This window comes from Aquarana catesbeiana, linkage group LG05, assembly GCF_042186555.1.
Source record: "Aquarana catesbeiana isolate 2022-GZ linkage group LG05, ASM4218655v1, whole genome shotgun sequence".
Lineage (NCBI taxonomy): Eukaryota > Metazoa > Chordata > Amphibia > Anura > Ranidae > Aquarana > Aquarana catesbeiana.
This window is the reverse complement of record NC_133328.1, coordinates 218,161,025-218,180,359: the sequence shown is the minus strand read 5'-3', so window position 1 is coordinate 218,180,359 and position 19,335 is coordinate 218,161,025. Positions and strand designations below refer to the sequence as shown.

Below are 19,335 nucleotides of genomic sequence, written 5' to 3'. Positions count from 1 at the left end.
GGACAAAAAGTGAGGTAAAATCTTCTGAAGAGGAGCACAGACAGCAAAACAAATGTCACAGGGGAGATAACCCTTCCCTATGTTTTCCAAAAAGCTTAAAAACAGATTTTTTGGCTGGAGCTACACGTTAAAAATGTATTAGTTCAAAATTACAAACAGATTTTACTTAACAACAAACCTACAGTCCCTGTCTTGTTTGCACCGCCTGTATACTGCTGTTCAGAGTATATAGGGCCTGGGGGCCCCACGCCTTTCCTTTTTTTAATTTGGGTGCGGGGTTCCCCTTAATATCCATACAGGACCCAACGGGCCTGGTAATGGACTGGAGGGTACCCATGCCGTTTGTCTCACTGATTTTCATCCATATAGCCAGGACCCGACATTACATTAAAGCCGCAAGCAGTTTTTAAATGACTTTTTTCCTGTCATTTTGTGCAGGGACTGTTCTAAGCACGGAAAACACGCGCCACTTTACAGGCATACTATAGACTCCCCCCAGGTACAATATTTAAAGGAATATTTCACTTTTTTTTTTTTTTTTTACTTTAAGCATCATTAAAATCACTGCTCCCGAAAAAACGGCTGTCTTTAAACGTTTTTTTTGCAGCTCCGCATTCGCAATCATGAGACGCAGTTCTTCTGCTGTTCCAGTAAATACATTGATAGCATCTTGTAATACCTTTGCTGCCTTGTGCTTTAGATACATGTACAGAAATAGCAACAAAGAAAGGTTATTGAGTAAAAATAATATCGGGCAGTATATAGGTCCTCACATTGGAAAACTTTTCAAAGGGAATCAGTGAAACAATCTGTTCTTTCCACTGCAGGTCAGAAAAAATGTCTGACCGCTATGGCCAATGAGTAAACTCTAATGTTAATATTATATCTTTTAAAACAGAATTGTGAAAGCTAACCTTCAATTTAATAATATAAAATCAAATCCAGTCCCCGCATACAAAAAAAAAAAAAGAAAAAAGACCAATAATTCAAATTTTCTAAAATAAATAAAGTACACAAGGCCACTACTCGAGTGTATGGCAATTATTCATGTCTTTTTCTTGTTTTTTTCATCTTTTGGCCTTACAGTGAGCCTGTCTGGTTTTTAAACATTTAAAGTGTAACTTCACTTTTGTTGGGAAAAAAACATTCCCCTCTGGGTGATCAATGTACATTGCAAAGATTATAACAAACCTTGTTACAGATTCCTACCTTTTGTTATTCTGAAGAAATTCATGTGTGTTTCTCTGTGCCCCTGTTCTGAGTCTAATGCCGCGTACACACGAGCGGATTTTCCATCAGAAATATCTTGGATGGTTTTTCCGACGGAATTCCGCTCAAGCTTGGCTTGCATACACACGGTCACACAAAAGTTCGCTGAACTTTCGACCGTCAAGAACGCGGTGACGTACAACACTACGACAAGCCGAGAAAATGAAGTTCAATGCTTCCGAGCATGCGTCAAATTGTTTCCGAGCATGCGTAGGAATTTTGCGCGTCGGAATTGGTACAGACGATCGGAATTTCAGATCGGAACTTTTTCCGACCGAAAAATTGAGAACATGCTCTCAATCTTTTGCTGGCTGGAATTCCGCCAACAGAAGTCCGATGGAGCATACACACGGTTGAATTTTCGGACCAAAAGCTCTCATCGGACTTTTGCTGGCGGAATTTCCGCTCGTGTGTACGGGGCATAAGACTAACCTATCTATCCCTCTAAAGAAAAACTCGCTATACATACCTTTTCTAAAGCCGCTCCGGTCCAGTCTCCAGCGGTGGAAGCTCTGTGAAGGACACAGCCGACTGGCTGTGAAATAGCTGGGAAGTGAGGTCCCCCATAGAGTTACTACGGGGCTTCTGTTACATAGTTGGTTACATAGTTGGTAAGGCTGAAAAAAGACACCAGTCCATCCAGTTCAACCTGTGATGTGTGTGTGTTTGTGTTAATGTTGTGTTAATGCCAATAGTAAATCGTATATCCCTGTATGTTGCGATCGTTAAGATGCATATCTAATAGGTTTTTTAAACTATCGATGCTCCCTGCTGATATCACTGCTTGTGGAAGAGAATTCCACAACCTTACCGCTCTGACAGTAAAGAACCCTATACACAGTTTAAGGTTAAGCTGCTTCTCTTGCAGTTTCAGTGAATGGCCGCGTGTCTTTTTAAACTCCCTTTCACTGAAAAAACGACAGCTCAGCGTGGGATTGGATTGGTGCGGCTTCAGAAAAGGCAAGTATAGCGAGTTTTGCTTTACAGGGCTAGATAGATTGTGGCTGGCATTTAGAGATTTTAGTTTTAGACTGGAGTTCCACTTTAAGAAATACCATCATATCTGTGATAAGATAAGTGGCAGCAAATAAGACCTCTTCCATGTTAGAGTGAATTGCGTATATTGTATTCTGGGACTGTTTGCAGCATAGTGACTGCGACTGGCACTACACATTCATGCAGTTGGCACGCACTGATGTACTATTTGTCAGGTCTTTATTGTTGACTGTGCCCCCAATTAGGGAGATTCTACCTCTCTATTTGTCATGTTTACCAGCAGTGTTGCCAACCGCCCGTAGATTTACGGGCAGCCCCTAAATTTAAGCCCATTTTCGGGGTGCCCGTAAATGTCTGTTACAGGCAGCTGTGCCCATAAAAAAGATGGCTGTGAGCTGACCATGTAACCGCGCATGCGCAGTTCCGAAGCCGGCCGGGCTCGGGAAAACTCGTACCCGCTCGGCTGGCGTCGCATGCTCAGTAACGTAATGGCGCCGTCTGGTGCCATTTTTGAGTCCACTCATTCCTAGTTGTGACACGGCAACCAGCGACGCGCCTCCTGCACTCACCGCCATAGACGGAGAAGGAGCGGTAGGTGAGGAGGAGAGGATGACATTAAGATAGTGAACTTGTAAGATTGGCTGCAGAAGCTCTAACAATAGTGGGACTCAGGACAGATGAGGAAAGAGCCCGAAGGATTGGCTGCAGAAGCTCTAACAATGATTACACTGGTCAGAGGGAGCAAAGAGGTTCTGCAGCAGTGACGCTTCTGTTATAGCTGCATCTATAAACCAGCCTAAAGTGGACCTGTAAAAAACTGGCTGTAGAAGCACTTACTAATTCCTAACACTGTTAAGAGAAAGCAAAGAGGTTCTGCAGCAGTGCCACTTCTGTCTTTGCTAGATCTGTAACCCAAACCTAAAAATGAACCTGTAAAAGACTGGCTGCAGAGGCACTTATTAATGCCTTACACTGAAGAATAAAGAGGTTCTGCAGCAGTGCCACTTCTGTTTTTGCTAGATCTGTATACAGTGGGGACAGAGGATAACATTATACTGGGGACAGAGGATGACAGACCAAGACATGGCATTACTGGGTGGTGAAGCCATGGCATGCAGGGGGACAGAGAAGGACACTGATGTGCTGCCCTGTGGAGAGGTGAAAGGGGCACAGGAGCAAGACACACTGATGTGGAGAGGTAATATGATGGTGGACAGAGGGGAAGGCTACTGTGAGGGGGTGAGGAGGACACTATCATGTCTGCAGTCTCTGTCCACCTCCTGTGTCATGTCCGCAGCCTCTGTCCACCTCCTGTAGTATGTCCGCAGCCTCTGTCCAACTCCTATAGTATGTCCGCAGCCTCTGTCCACCTCCTGTAGTATGTCCGCAGCCTCTGTCCACCTCCTGTATTATGTGTGCAGCCTCTGTCCACCTCCTCTAGTATGTCTGCAGCCTCTGTCCACCTCCTGTATTATGTGTGCAGCCTCTGTCCACCTCCTGTAGTATGTCCGCAGCCTCTGTCCACCTCCTGTGTCATGTCCGCAGCCTCTGTCCACCTCCTGTAGTATGTCTGCAGCCTCTGTCCACCTCCTGTAGTATGTCCGCAGCCTCTGTCCACCTCCTGTGTCATGTCCGCAGCCTCTGTCCACCTCCTGTATTATGTGTGCAGCCTCTGTCCACCTCCTGTAGTATGTCCACAGCCTCTGTCCACCTCCTGTGTCATGTCCGCAGCCACTGTCCACCTTCTGTAGTATGTCCGCAGCCTCTGTCCACCTCCTGTAGTATGTCCGCAGCCTCTGTCCACCTCCTGTAGTATTTCCGCAGCCTCTGACCATCTCTTGTCCACTCATTTATCATGTCTGCAGTCTCTGAGGGTGATCCTAGAAAGGAGTCAAGAGTAGGAGCGCCGCTGGGATGGGGGTCACAGGAGAAGACAGACATATATGGACTGTGGAGAGGAGACTATACAATTAAACCAGAGCCGCCAAGCTGCTGGAGCCGTCTGACTGAGCCCTGCACGGTGCACCTGAGAAGAGGTCAGTGACAGCGCTGCCAGGCCAGTCTGAGGGGGGGGGTTACTGATGTAGGGGCGAGTAAATACAATAATGTAAGAGGGCACTGATATAAAGTCCCCCCCTATATTAGTAACCCCCCCACCTTAGTGTATTCATTCTGCAAAAGGTGGTCTCTAGTCACTAGAGTTTGCCTTACATGATGATCTGCAGCGTTCCCCTTTACATAATAGTTGCTTTTCACTGTAAGGGGGGATCCCGCAGACTCTGATGTAAGGGGGAACTCTGTGCTAGCTAAGTTATAGTAACTTGACCTTCATGTCAATGGAGAAATCTGGTTTTTGACTTTTGTTTAACTTAAATACATTGCTAATAGCACTAGCTATGTGTTTATAGTTCAAATATTGATATTTGAATTGTTTAGCAGTGAAAAGTAATTAGAGTAAAATTTTTTTTGCAATGCCAGTAAAAAATGTGGCTTTGTCAGTAAATGTCAAGATTTTTTGCCAGTAAATAATTGGTGCCGTTTGTAAATTTTGGCATCCTGCCAGTAAATTTCACTTCGGGGGATTGGCAACACTGTTTACCAGTATCACCACGGTGAAAGAAAATCCTAAAAGTTGTTACTAGAACACTAGAAATGTATAAAACATCTGCGCCTAGACTATAAAGTTGTGAATAAACAAGCAGCCAGCATAGATTTGTTGATTGCAAAGAATAACATATAAAGTATACCCAGAGTGCAGAGCTAAAAAACACATATAAAACATTCATAAAAAGTCCAATAAAGATGGTCTATGGATAGCGCAGAATCACTACGCCAGCTTCAGTGTGATAGATGCACACACACACACTTGACACCACAGTGAAGGGGCAAATCTACTTGCCAGAAGAAGTAGACCCTCCAATTATAGAGAGGTCTAAATAGGCAATATACAAAGTAAGAGCCAAATACAAATCAGAGCTTCGATTGGATTTCAAGCAATTTCCATGTATAAATCACTGCGTTGCTATGGGAGTTCCATCAAACGCTTCCAAAACAGCACACAACACCTACAATATAAATATCAAATTCCTTCAGTTGTCACCTCTTTCACAAAAGGTTTGAAATTTCATGTTTTAAAGTTGTAAAACATTCATTCTGGTTGCATCACTTCCACTTCCAAACCTTTTGTGAATGAGGTAACAACTGAAGGTATTTGAAGCGCAGCTCAGCAGCTTCCCGATGATGCATAATTAATGCAAAACGCGTTGAGGCTAGGGAAGCGACGCTGATGCCACATCCGTTCCCTGACCCGTATCGAAATCAAGGCTTGGACCGCACACTGGCTCCATAGAGAATATGCAGGCTGAGAGATTGCTGGATAGACTTAGTGCCGGTCTAACGACACTTGTGAGTGCAACCTATATTGCTTTTTTACGTTGAATACATTTTTTTGGGATGTTGAGCAGTGATTGTTATTTATTTGATTATATGAATACATGAGAGGGAAGTTTGGTGAGGCCAATATTGAACATGGAGGAATATCGTTGTACCGGTCGGGGGCCACAGGAGTAATCTAAAAGAGCCATGTATTGATCAGGCTCATAATATATCGCTATCTGGGTGAATTTCGGAAGGTGGTGGAACAATCACGTTTGATTTGGGTGGATCACCACACAGCAATTATATGCAGGGAATCATTACTGTCACAGAGAGATTTCTTCTAATGGACTTTATATTATGATCATATACATTCTGGTTTCTGGCATATGTCACAGTGGTGTTGGATGGGGAGATGTTTGGACAATTTACTAATCAAGATATCGTTTAATTTTATTTGTGCAATATGTTGATTTGAACACTTTATCGCTTGTTTATGGGTTAGCGCATCTATACATATACATATATTTTGTTTTACACTTTCAGTTTATTTAAGGGAAGTTAATTTAGCTGCAGCAAACCACATATGAGAGATTTATATTTCCTTTACTCGTTGTTCACATGGTTTGTTTTGCGCTGGTGACACACACACTACAAAGCAGAAAACATTCTTATACCACATAATAAACACCTAGGGATATATTTAACCACTTGCCTACTGTGCACTTCACCCCCTTCCTGCCCAGGGCATTTTTCAGCTTTCAGCGCTGTCGCACTTTGAATGACAATTGCGCGGTCATGCAACACTGCACCCAAATTAATTTTTAATCATTTTCTTCACACAAATAGAGCTTTCTTTTGGTGCTATTTAATCACTGCTGTTTTTTTAATTTTTTACAAAAAAAAAAAAAAACAGAATTTTTGGAAAAAAATTTTTTTTTCTTAGTTTCTCTCAGTAAATTTTGTAAATAAGTAATTTTTCTCCTTCACTGATGGGCACGGATGAGGCTGCACTGATGGGCACTGATTAGGTGACACTTATGGGCACTGATGAGGCGGCACTTATGGGCAATGATTAAGTGGCACTGATGAGGAGGCACTAAGATGCCGCACTAATGGGCACTGAGAGGTGGCACTGATATGCGACACTGATGTGCGTCACTGGTGGGCACTGATAGGTGGCACGGATAGCCAGCACTATTGGGCGCTGACGGGCAGCACTGATAGGCGTCACTGATGGGCCTGGATAGACAGCACTGATGTACGGAACTGATGGGCATTGATGGGCAGCACTGATGGCCACTGAAAGGCAGCAGTGACTGGCATCACTGATGGGCACTGATTAGTGTCACTGATGGACACTGATTGGTGTCATTGATGGGCACTGATTGGTGTCACTGATGGGCACTGATTGGCGGCACTGATTGGTGGCACTGGGGGGCTTTACTGTAATCAGAACACTGATGATCAGTGCCCTGATTACAAGTCCGGGTGTTCCCTGCAAGGAGTTGCCACTGATCGGCTCTCCTCCCCACACACTCTGTCAGTGTGAGGCAATGAGAGCTGATCATCGGCACTTCTGCATTTACATGTGACTGGCTGTGATTGTACACAGCTGATCACATGGTTAAAGAGCCGCGTGATCGGCTCTTTACAGAGATTGGATCGTGCTGTGTCCTAGTAACACGGCGCGGCCGCGATCAGCACACTTGCGTGCCTCCGCGAGCACGCAAGAACAGCCGTCATATGATGTCCACCCAGAACGAGAGCCGCACCGTCTCTCCATCGTTTGACGGCGGGCGGGCAGGAAGTGGTTAAAAAGCAATCTAACATTCACTGCAGATGAATCTTCCGGGTGATGTGTTTCAAATGATAGTGACTGATTCACCACCAGTGTATGTTTGGTGAAAGCCACATTTCAATGAACGCATTTATTTATTCAGTGTTATGTTTGTATAGCTCATTTAAAGATATCTGTTTCACAACTGCAATAAATAATTCATGCGTTCCCACTAACTTTCCCTCGTAATGCTCCCTGCCACTCCATTTATTATTTCAAGCCATGACCTTAAATACTAGATCAGATTTCACCCTAATCCTCTCTCACTTCAGTCACTTTGACACTCGGGTTCCCAGGTACTTTTGACTTCATAATCTAGGACAGGGCTCTCCAAACTTTCTGTACAAAGGGCCACTTTACAGTCCTTCAAACTTTAGGGGGGCCAAACAGTGGCCAGTGGGAGGAGAACGTGCCCTAGTGTCAGTGGGGGTAAACAATGCCCCATCATTGGTATTAGGCAGAGTAACAGTGCCCCATTGTTGTTGTCAGTGGGAGGAATAGCGTTCCATCGTTGTTGTCAGTGGGAGGAATGGTGCCCCATCATTGGTGTCGGTGGGAGGAATGGTGCCCCATCATTGGTGTCGGTGGGAGGAATGGTGCCCCATCATTGGTGTCGGAGGGAGGAATGGTGCCCCATCATTGGTGTCAGTGGGAGCAATAGTGCCCCGTCAGTTTTGTCAGTGGGAGGAATAGTGCCCCATCATTGATGTCAGTGGGAGGAATAGTGCCCCATCATTGATGTCAATGGGAGGAATAGTGCCCCATCATGGTACCCATGATGGGGCACTATATTGTTTCAAATCTTTCCGACGGTTTCAAAAAATTTGTTCGTCTGTATGCTAGTCTGACGGACGAAAACCGATGCTGGGGCAACTATTGGCTACTGGCTATCAACTTCCTTATTTTAGTCCGGTCGTACGTCATCACCTACAAATCCGTCGGACTTTGGTGTGATCGTGTGTAGGCAAGTCCATTCGTTCGAAAGTTCGTCAGAAGTACGTCAAAAGTCAGTCGAAAATCTGTCGGGCCTGTTTGGATATTTCAAGCAGCAATGGGTGCTGTGGTTGAATTTTTAAAGCGTATTTTCACTGCCCTCTAAATTTATTTATTTTTTTACCTGGTGGTAAGTTCTGCACATATCAGATATTCAACCACCAAGCGGATCCAGCGTTGTCCACTTTCTCTTCTGGCAGCACTCGGGCCTGCTCTGCTATGCTTTGTTGTGACATCATCCAGAAGCTGCCAGCTGTTCCGGGTTCAGCTGGCACTCCTCCTGATAACACCCTGCTGGGCCCACCCCCTCCATCTTTAGGCTGGATTCACACCTATGCATTTTTAGTGCTTTTGCATTTTACAGATTTGCACTACAGAACGTATTCTATAGGAAACCATGTTAAATGGACTATAGTGCAAATCTACAAAATGCAAAAAGCACTTAAAATGCATAGGTGTGAATCCAGCCTCACTGAATGAAAAGCTTTGGCTGCTGTGATATGTAACACGTAGTAAGTGTCGGGGGGCAGACAATTTATTAAAAAAAATACATAAATAAAGAAAAAAAAATGCTATCCGTGCAGAGGACCAGAGGTGGAGTGGAGAAGAGGGATTATGTTTTAGAGGGTGAAGATTTGCTTTAAATACAATAGCTGGCAGCAGAGATTCCATCATCTATGCTGTTTAGCGTGGATGGAGAAATCTATGCGTGTATGGCTAGCTCTGCTGTTCTGGCAGCACTGTCATAATGAAAAGTGCAGCCTGAGAAGCTGTTATGAGTAGATGCGCTTTGCACTTTTTAAGAGTGCTTTGTGCAGAGTTTAATAAGGAACAGATCCGTTCAAAACTAGTTTTCAAATCTGGGGAGAAGGTCTTTTCTTATACCAGGTCCTCGTAGAGGCTGATCTTACAAAACCAAAGGACCAGTAAAAGGCTGCAGGCCGAGCTAAACATACATCCCTATGGAGAAACCACTAGAGGGAGCAGAAATACTGTAACATGCACCCTTTGACGTGTGGTCCATTTACTCAAATTGGACAGTGCACAACCTGGTGCAGCTCTGTATAGAAACCAATCAGCTACCAAGTTTTATTGTTAAAGCTTAATTGAACAAGCTGAAGTTAGAAGCTGATTGGCCACCATGCAGAGCTGCACCAGCTTTTGCACTCTCCAGTTTTAGTAATTCAACCCCAGTGTTTCCCAGACCTGTTTATTTATTTATGTACCTAAATCCCCCCAGTAGTTTGTGTTTTCTGGCTATTCACAGTAATAACTCCTCCTGTGTATAGGGAAGGTTACTGGACTCAAGATATATCATGTGATTTGCTGAAATCCACATGGAGGTCTGGTCGGGTGCGTCCCAATGGGATTCCAGAATGAGGCTTGGTCCCGATTTGCGGTCCACGCGCTCTCTGAGGTCCAATATGGTGCCCGATCGGTAATGAGGCTTGGCTTTTATTTTAGCCAATATGGCACTAGGTTGAAATTGAGGCTTGGTTCCTGTTGGATACTATTTGAGTGATGTGTCAGCACGTCGCCCGTGCCCCAGGAAGACGCAAGGTATTGCGAAACATGTAGGACGGTGCATTGTGCTGACGCAATCACGCAATTACGCCACATGTAACCCGGCACACGGGTTTGTTTCTTTTATCTGTTTGTTTAGCTAGCCGGCTTTTATTTATTCATGTTTTTATATGTACCATTTTTTGTATCTACTGCTTATCAGCAATAAATGATCTGTTGTTTTAAAATCTACTACACGATCAGAGTCCCTCTCTGTCTGCTCACTCGTGCTTTTTCTTTCAGATTGAGGGATCCAGCTGACAAGCATTTACTGCTATACGGTGATACTTTCCACCAAATATCTGAGACAACCCGAGACTGGAGATATTGGAGGATCATATGTCCCTGCAGAGGGCTGTTTCTGCCTGCTCGTTTGACCCCACTCTTTAGGGGGTCAATCATCTCTGGTAAGAGTCATCATATACAGAGCTGTATACTGTACACTTGAGTTGTCTTTCGTTTTTTCTGACACTGAAGCACAGAGTTCACCATCAAGACCCTGGGATTCATTGTGGACTTTATCACACATATATATTTTTTCTTTCATTAGTCTCTTTTCACATGAAAGAAGACACACTTTATTGCAATACTTTTTCATGGACATTTTTGAATTATCTATTGATTTATTGATTTTTTTATTCATATTTATTTTTATTCACATATATTCAACTTGTTGATGTGTATTGATTTCACTTGCAATTAGGATTTATTCCAGGTTCATATATGATATTCATTTTTTGCATATTATTAATTTAGCTCAACTTTTTTATTTTACTACTCCTGCTTGACTGCAGGCAAGACACACTTGTCTTTGTACTCCTCACCTGCTTACCGCCCCACACGCTTGACACCATCTGAACCAAATAAGTTTGTCTTGGTCTCATCAGACCACAGGACATGGTTCCAGTAATCCATTTCCTTAGTCTGCTTGTCTTCAGCAAACTGTTTGCGCGCTTTCTTGTGCATCATCTTTAGAAGAGGCTTCCTTCTGGGACGACAGCCATGCAGATCAATTTGATGCAGTATGCGGCGTATGGTCTGAGCACTGACAGGCTGACCCCCCACCCCTTCAACATCTGCAGCAATGCTGGCAGCACTCATACGTCTAATTCCCAAAGACAACCTCTGGATATGACGCTGAGCACTCAACTTCTTTGGTTGACTATGGTGAGGCCTGTACTGACTGAAACCTGTCCTGTTAAACTGCTGTCTGGTCTTGGCCACCGTGCTGCAGCTCAGTTTCAGGGTCTTGGCAATCTTCTTAAAGCCTAGGCCATCTTTATGTAGAGCAACAATTCTTTTTTTCAGATCCTCAGAGAGTTCTTTGCCATGAGGTGCCATGTTGAACTTCCAGTGACCAGTATGAAAGAGTGAGAGCGATAACACCAAATTTAACACACCTGCTCCCCATTCACACATTCACACATGAGACATTGTAACACTAGCGAGTCCCATGACACCGGGGAAGGAAAATGGCTAATTGGGCCCAATTTGGACATTTTTACTTAGGGGTGTACTCACGTTTGTTGCCAGCGGTTTAGACATTAAGGCCTGTGTGTTGAGTTATTTTGAGGGGACAGCAAATTTACACTGTTATAAAAGCTGTACACTCACTACTTACTTTACATTGTAGCAAAGCGTCATTTCTTCAGTGTTGTCACATGAAAAGATATAATAAAATATTTGCATCCAGTGTAGCCTATATCTACAATGCATTCCGTAGTGTACAGTTGATAATACAAGGCAGGCAGTGTACAAAGTATCTAATATAGTGTGTACAGTTTCTTCTGGTTTCTTTCTTCTGGTGGTGTACACAGTATACAATACAGTGCAGCCATTGTACAGTTGCTAATACAGTGCAGGCAGTGTACACAGTATCTAATACAGTGTGTAGTTTCTAATAGATGTCAGGCTGTGTATTAATATATATATATATATATATATATATATATATATATATATATATATATATATATAGTCTAGTATATATATATATATATATATATATATATATATATATATACACTCTGCATTCAGTGTAGCCTATATCTACAGTGCATTCCATGGTGTACTGTTTCTAATACACTTCAGGCAGTGTACACAGTATCTAATACAGTGTGTACAGTTTCCACTACACTTCTGTTGGTGTACACAATACATGCAGCCTTTGTACAGTTGCTAATACAGTGCAGACGGTGTACACAGTATTTAACACAGTGTAGTGTGGTGTTGCAAAACAAAAAATACATTATGTCTGGTAGGCCACCAAGGAGAGGCAGAAGCTCACAGGCCACTAAAAGAGGGCAAGCAGCCTCTGTGTCTAGTCAACAGTGGTGGTCATGGACATGGTGCATCCTCTGCAGGTGGCCATGGGGCACGCTTGTCCTTTTTTGCTGCTGCTGGCCGTGTTAATGAGCCACAACATGCAGAAGAGTTGGTGGAGTGGATATATCGAAGCCGTCCTCATCCTCTGTCACCCAGGCTCAGAGTAGTTTGCCTTCCAATGCAGCTGCCAAAGCAGCCTATTCCACTGGGTCCTTGTCCACAGTCACTCCTTCTGTAGCTCCACCATCTTACATGGAGGAGTCCCCAGAATTATTCGGCCACAGTGTCGGTTATATGCTGCTGGAGGATGTGCAGCGATTTGAAGACTCCGATGTTGGTTCCCGGGTTGAGGAAGGGAGTAATGTGACCCTAGAGAGAGGGGGTGCCACAGAAGGACAAGAAACTGGCAGTCATGTTTCACAGCAGGGCCCGTTCCTGCGCCCAACAAGAGTATCTGTGAGGGGTTACAGTGTTGTGGCACCACCACCCAAGGCCCAATTTTTCTGCCCCTGTTTGACAGGGGCATGTAATTACAATTCTTGATATAATATTTCACAGCAGGGCCCGTTCCTGCACCCAACAAGAGTATCTGTGAGGGCTTACAGTGTTCTGGTACCACCAACACCTAAGGCCCAATTTTCTGTAGATTATCTATATTGCCGGGATCCGACAATACATTACAGCCGCAAGCAGTTTTAAATTACATTTTTTCCTTTAGAAATGTCATTTTTCTGTGGCACTGTTATAAACATGGGAAAGATGCAATATTTTACAGGCATACTAAGGACACCCCCCAGGCATGATATTTAAAGGAATATTTAATTTTTATTGGTTCACTTTAAGCATTAATGAAATCACTGCTCCCGAAAAAATGTCAGTTTTTAAAATTTTTTTTTGCATTGATACATGTCCCCTGGGGCAGGATCTGGGTCTTTGGCAATAACTTGCATATAAGCCCTTAAAATGAGCACTTTTGATTTTTCATGTTCGTGTCCCATAGATTTTAACGGTGTTTGCGTGTTCGAACTAATTTTTTGTCTATTCGCATGTTTTGCTGCGAACCGAACCGGGGGGGTGTTTGGCTCATCCCTAATCCTCAACTACAGTATATTATCAAACTTCTTAGAAATAATTGTAACAAAAGGTAGGTATTATGTGCCCTGTGTATTTTTGGAGAAGCAACCAGAAGATGTTATGTTGTTGACTCAGAGCTATACACCTAGCTCTTTACTCACTTAACCTCCTGAAGATTTTACCCCCTTCATGACCAGACCACCGTTTGCTATTCAGCAATGTACTACTTAAACTACTCACATAGTTTGGTCATACAACACTGTACACAAAGTAAATTTATATCATTTTCTTCACACAAATAGTTTTTTTTTTCTTTTGTGGTATTTAATCACCACTGTTTTTTTTATTATAAACAAAAAAAACATATTCAATATAATCAAATTTCTTCATAAATTTAGGCCAAAATGTATCCTACTACATGTCTTTGGTAGAAAAACATCCTACACATTTTTGGGGACACTATACTAATGAGGATTCTAGTATAGTTCTGATCGTGACCGGGATAATAATCCGGGCAGACACTATACTAGTAATGGCGGTGATAGTGTGTCGGGCAGTCAGGGACTGGCGCTAAATGACGCTATCTGACGATGCTTGCGACACTAATGCAGTGATAATACTGTACACTGACACTGTACTAATAGCACTGGCTTGGAGACAGGGGTGATAAGGAGGGCAATCAAAGGGTTAATTGTGTGCCTAACAAGTGTCTGTATGCTGCCTTTACTCACAGATTTGGCTGGCTTTCCTCTCTGATTTCAGCTCTGAATGGTCAGTGCAACCAGGGAGAAGAACCAGTAAGATCTGGCTTGTGTATTTACTAAGGCTACTTTCAGACTGGAGCGGGGGGGGCACCGGCGGTAAAGGGGCCCTATTTTTAGTGCCGCTTTACTGTCGTTTTAGTGGCGCTATTTGGCCGCTACCGGGTTCGTTTTAACCCCCGCTAGCGGCCGAAAAAGGGTTAAAGCCGCTCGCAAAGCACCGCTTTGCCGGCGATGCCCTATTGTTTTCAATGGGCAGGGGCGCTTTAGAACCAGTATCCCACCGGACCAGCCATTGTTCTCTATAGATCGGAGGATGTCAGCAGACACCTGGTCAGATCCTGTCTGCCAAAAACAGATAGGGGATCCATTGTCCATCTGTGCGGCGGATTGGATGACAGTTGGATGGAAACAGACAGGCAGTCCGTTTCTATCCAACCGCCCCATAGAGAGCAGCAGGGCTGTGTCCATGTCCGCTCTGCATAGCGGAGTGGACACGGACCCGTCATCTGCTTGCTCAGCAGAGAAACCCCCTGGAATGGTTTGAGGAACACAAAAATGAGTTTGAGTTGTTGACTTGGCCTCCAAATTCTTCAAATCTCAATTCAATCAAGCATCTGTGGGATGTGCTGGAAAAAAAAAATCCATAGAGGCCCCACCTCACAACTTACAGAATTTAAAGGGCCTGCCACTGCCAGAGACCACAGAATTCTTTCAGAGGTCTAGTGGAGTCCATGCCTCGAGGGGTTACGGTGGGTGGTTATAATGCTACAGCTGATCGGTGTATGCTTGGTAACTTACAGTACCTTGAAAAAGCATTCATACCCCTTGAAATTTTCTACATTTTGTCATGTTACAACCAAAAACATAAATATATTTTAGTCAGATTTTATGTGATAGACCAACACAAAGTGGCACATAGTTGTTAAAAGGAAAATGATAAATGGTTTTCAATTTTTTTTTACAAATAAATATGTGAAAAGGGTGGGGTGCATTTGTATTCAGCCCCCTAACTAAAATCTAGTGGAACCAATTGCCTTTAGAAGTCACCTAATTAGTAAATAGAGTCCACCTGTCTGTAATTTAATCTCAGTATAAATACAGCTGTTCTGTGAAGCCCTCAGAGGTTTGTTAGGGAACATTAGTGAACAAACAGCATCATGAAGGTTAAGGAACACACCAGACAGGTCAGGGATAAAGTTGTGGAGAAGTTTAAAGCAGGGTTAGGCTATAAAAAAAAATATCCCAAGCTTTGAACATCTCACGGAGCACTGTTCAATCCTTCAATCGAAAATGGAAAGCGTATGGTACAACTGCAAACCTACCAAGACAAGGCCTTCCACCTAAACTGATGGGCCGGGCAAGGAGAGCATTAATCAGAGAAGCAGCCAAGAGGCCCATGGTAACTGTGCAGGAGCAGCAGAGATCCACAGCTCAGGTGGGAGAATCTGTCCACAGGACAACTATTAGTCATGCACTTCACAAATCTGGCCTTTATGAAAGAGTGGCAAGAAGAAAGCCATTGTTGTAGGAAAGCCATAAGAAGTCCTGGTCAGAAGAGACCAAAATTGAACTTTTTGGTCTAAAAGCATATAACGCTATGTGTAGCGGAAAACTAACACTGCACATCACCCTGAACACACCATCCCCACTGTGAAACATGGTGGTGGCAGCATCATGTTATGGGGATACTTTTCTTCAGCAGGCACAGGGAAGCTGATCAGAGTTGATGGGAAGATGGATGAGCCAAATACAGGGCAATCTTAGAAGAAAACCTGTTAGAGTCTGCAAAAGACTTGAGACTGGGGTGGAGGTTCACCTTTCAGCAGAACAACGATCCTAAACTACAGCCAGAGCTACAATGGAATGGTTTAGATCAAAGCATATTCATGTGTTAGAATGGCCCAGTCAAAAGTCTAGACCTAAATCAAATTGAGACTCTGTGGCAAGACTTGAAAATTGCTGTTCAGATACACCCGCTATCTAAGCTGACAGAGCTTGAGCTATTTTGCAAAGAAGAATGGGCAATAATGTAATTCTAGATGTGCAAAGTCGGTAGAGACATTCCCAAAAAGACTTGCAGCTGTAATTGCAGCAAAAGGTGATTCTACAAAGTATTGACTCAGGGGGGCTGAATACAAATGCACCCCTCATTTTGCACATATTTGTAAAAATAAATTGAAAACCATTTATCATTTTCCTTACACTTCACTTCACAATTATGTGCCACTTTGTGTTGGTCTATTACATAAAATCCCAATAAAATACATTTACACTTTTGGTTGTAACATAACAAAATGTGGAACATTTTAAAGGGGTATGAATACTTTTTCAAGGCACTGTATGATATGTGAGTCTCAAATGCCACAAGTTACCAGACCAAATCAAACACTGATTGTTCACTGTGTCCATCCACAAAACTGGTTACAATACAATTTGAGCTGCCGAAGAAAGCCTGCAGAAACGTGCCCAATTTTCTTTGACAGCTGTAGACTTTTCTAGAACCAGGTCAGAGAGATATAAATAATACACCCAGTAGAGGCCGTTAGCCAGTTCTGATACAGGTAGAAGGGAGAGAGCCAGCACCAGAACAACTAGACATACAAACAGCATTCCTTATAAGAGATTAGCCCTGTTGTAGCCATAGCATGGTAGGGATTGGTGCCCAATCCTATAGGAGCACTTGAAGCTGACTTTTTAACCCCAGATGCACAAATGGCACAACCTGTCCATTTCCTTTCCAGTATATTACTTCACAACACTCCCGATGAATGGCTGTAATACCATGAAACACGTTGAGTGCCACTAGATGCCCAAAGTTATCTGTTCCTATAATACATGTTTTTTAACCCATTTATCTTATCAAGTACATTTATTATGTCCTATTTGTATTGCATGGTATGTAGCAGCATATTTCCCTTGTCCGGTTCAGCTTGGGTTTGAGGGGGGTTGGATGTTTTCTCTGTCTCCGGGGTTGCGATGTGCAGCAGCCTGTCCCTCCCCCCCACCCTTTGGTGGGGGCGGGGCTTAGCCTCCTGCTCATCGGCGTCATGCTTCGACGCCTCAAACAGCGGCGTCATCGTCATTGATTTAACGTCCCTTTTTCATCCCTAGCCACTCATGAGATGGGTGGAGATCCACTGCTGATGGCTCCGCCACATGCAGCTGGGAATCATCTCCCCACCTCTCCGATGCAGATTGGCCAATCAGGCATGACGTTGACGGGGCCCCTCCCTGGGAATGGGAATAGATAGTAGCCTTGGAGCAGCCGATGGTTCACTCAATCATAAGGAAGCACACACTGATCCCACACACAGGTTACCCTCTTCGCTGAGAGATCAGCCATCCTCTTTTGGTATGTTTTTTTATACTCTCTACTTAGTTTCATTTCACATACACCCCCTCATGTAGTCCCCTTGTGGGAACGCAAAAATACTTTGCCACATTATATTTACACATTTAATTAATCCCTTTTTGACAAATTTTTTCTAGGAACACTATGCACTTTTCGTGCACACATAGGGGGTTATTTACTAAAGGAAAATCCACTTTGCACTGCAAGTGCACTTGAAAGTAAAGTTGCTGTAGATCCGAGGGGGACATGCAAGGAAAATAAAAACAGCATTTTAGCTTGCACATGATTGGAAGATAAAATCAGCAGAGCTTCCCCTCATTTCAGATCTACCCCTTAGATTTAGAGGGACTGCACTTCCAAGTTTCGTAAATAACCCCCATAGTCTATTGGATCATGCTGTGACCACTGTGTTGGGCTCCGGCACTGTTCTCTGTCCTTGGAGGTTTTCCCCGTCTTAATCTCGGGGGAAACATCATGCCTGTTACCCCTGTCTTCCTTGGCGGATACCGGACCTGGACTTGAGGCTGTGTAGTAAGTATCCCAATTTATCTCCACCTTGTTGGGCTATAATATCTCTGTCCTCCCTTATTCTAAGGGCATTATTATTAACCCCTGCCCATTTCCATTCCAGTATATTACTTCACAAGTACATTACTTCACTTCAACATGTTTTTTTAACCCATTTAACCTATCATGTACGTTATTACGTCTAATTCCTATCTGTGTTGCATGCTATGTAGCAGCATATTTAATGTAAGTCATGTGACTACCTATCTATTTGATACAATATTTTTCTTTAATGTAACAATAAATCATGTACTGTAACTTCAACTTTATGATGTTTGTGTCCATATCTGACATGGCGGTCGCCTCATTTAAAGTCCCATAGCTCTCCTTTTCTATAAACTAATTTCGGGATGGAGGTTGCCATGTGTGCTATAGTGTGTGTGCCAGGTCACATCCAATTCACTGTTTGACAAATGGCACAACTTGTGATCCATTTGATCCCTTATGTTTAAGATGAATGAAACTGGTAGGTAGTACGGTGTGGATGGCCAACAAAATTGTCAGCACCCATGTAAAAGCACATTTTAAAGGATGCCATTCCAAGAAACTTAGAAATGCACTATTTTATTGCACATTACAGTTTTGACATTTGCTACGTGGTAAACTGGATACACTAAATCTTCCAGATTACCAACCATGGACGTACAATAATACACAACCATTTATAGGCAAGATACTGTACCAGCGAAAACACAACTAGGTCTTTAGATGGAGTGATTATTCAGATATAGTAACTTATTATAACCATATTTGACAGCACTCAACTGGAGTGGATTTTGAGCAAAGAGTGCACTATACTCTATAGTTACTGGCTCTGGTGTATTAAAAAAAAAAAAAAAAATATCGAAGAAATGATAAAGTGCATGTGTTGCACATAGCATCCAGAGTCCAGAAGTCATTTACCTAGAAAGGTATACAAAATGAGAAAAAGACACTTGACTGGCTGCAAAATGCAAGGCCGCCCATTAATATCCTACAGGTTTTTATGAATCACTACTGTAACCTATTGGAGCTTCCGAAAAATGAACTGACATTAAAATATACTGTATACTCACATAAAATCATTTCTGAATGTGTAAAGGGTACTAGCAATAGATGTACACAGATGCATGGCAGTTTATTTTAGGTTTTCTGTGAAGGGGTAAATAGCTTCCAATAATCACTGGATGTTTGTACAAGCAAAGTTAGGTAATTTGTGACTTTGTTGTTAACCTCCC

At 43.1% G+C, this 19,335-nt stretch overlaps 1 protein-coding gene and 1 long non-coding RNA gene across 3 annotated transcripts in view; one reads left to right on the top strand and one right to left on the bottom strand.

Annotated features, from left to right (window-relative positions):
- The first annotated feature begins 2,702 nt into the window (after window positions 1–2,702).
- LOC141144655 (uncharacterized) overlaps window positions 2,703–19,335 on the top strand; it is a 57,348-nt gene continuing 40,715 nt past the window's right edge. For both annotated transcript variants that reach the window (XR_012244430.1, XR_012244431.1), the window contains exons 1-3: window positions 2,703–2,860; window positions 4,131–4,301; window positions 10,280–10,443. This is a non-coding gene — a long non-coding RNA (uncharacterized lncRNA). The remainder of the gene's footprint in view (window positions 2,861–4,130; window positions 4,302–10,279; window positions 10,444–19,335) is intronic.
- Window positions 18,663–19,335, bottom strand: part of BLVRA (biliverdin reductase A) — a 61,424-nt gene continuing 60,751 nt past the window's right edge. Inside the window, exon 9 of the mRNA XM_073630555.1 lies at window positions 18,663–19,330. The gene's annotated coding sequence lies outside the window, so the exon portion shown is untranslated. The remainder of the gene's footprint in view (window positions 19,331–19,335) is intronic.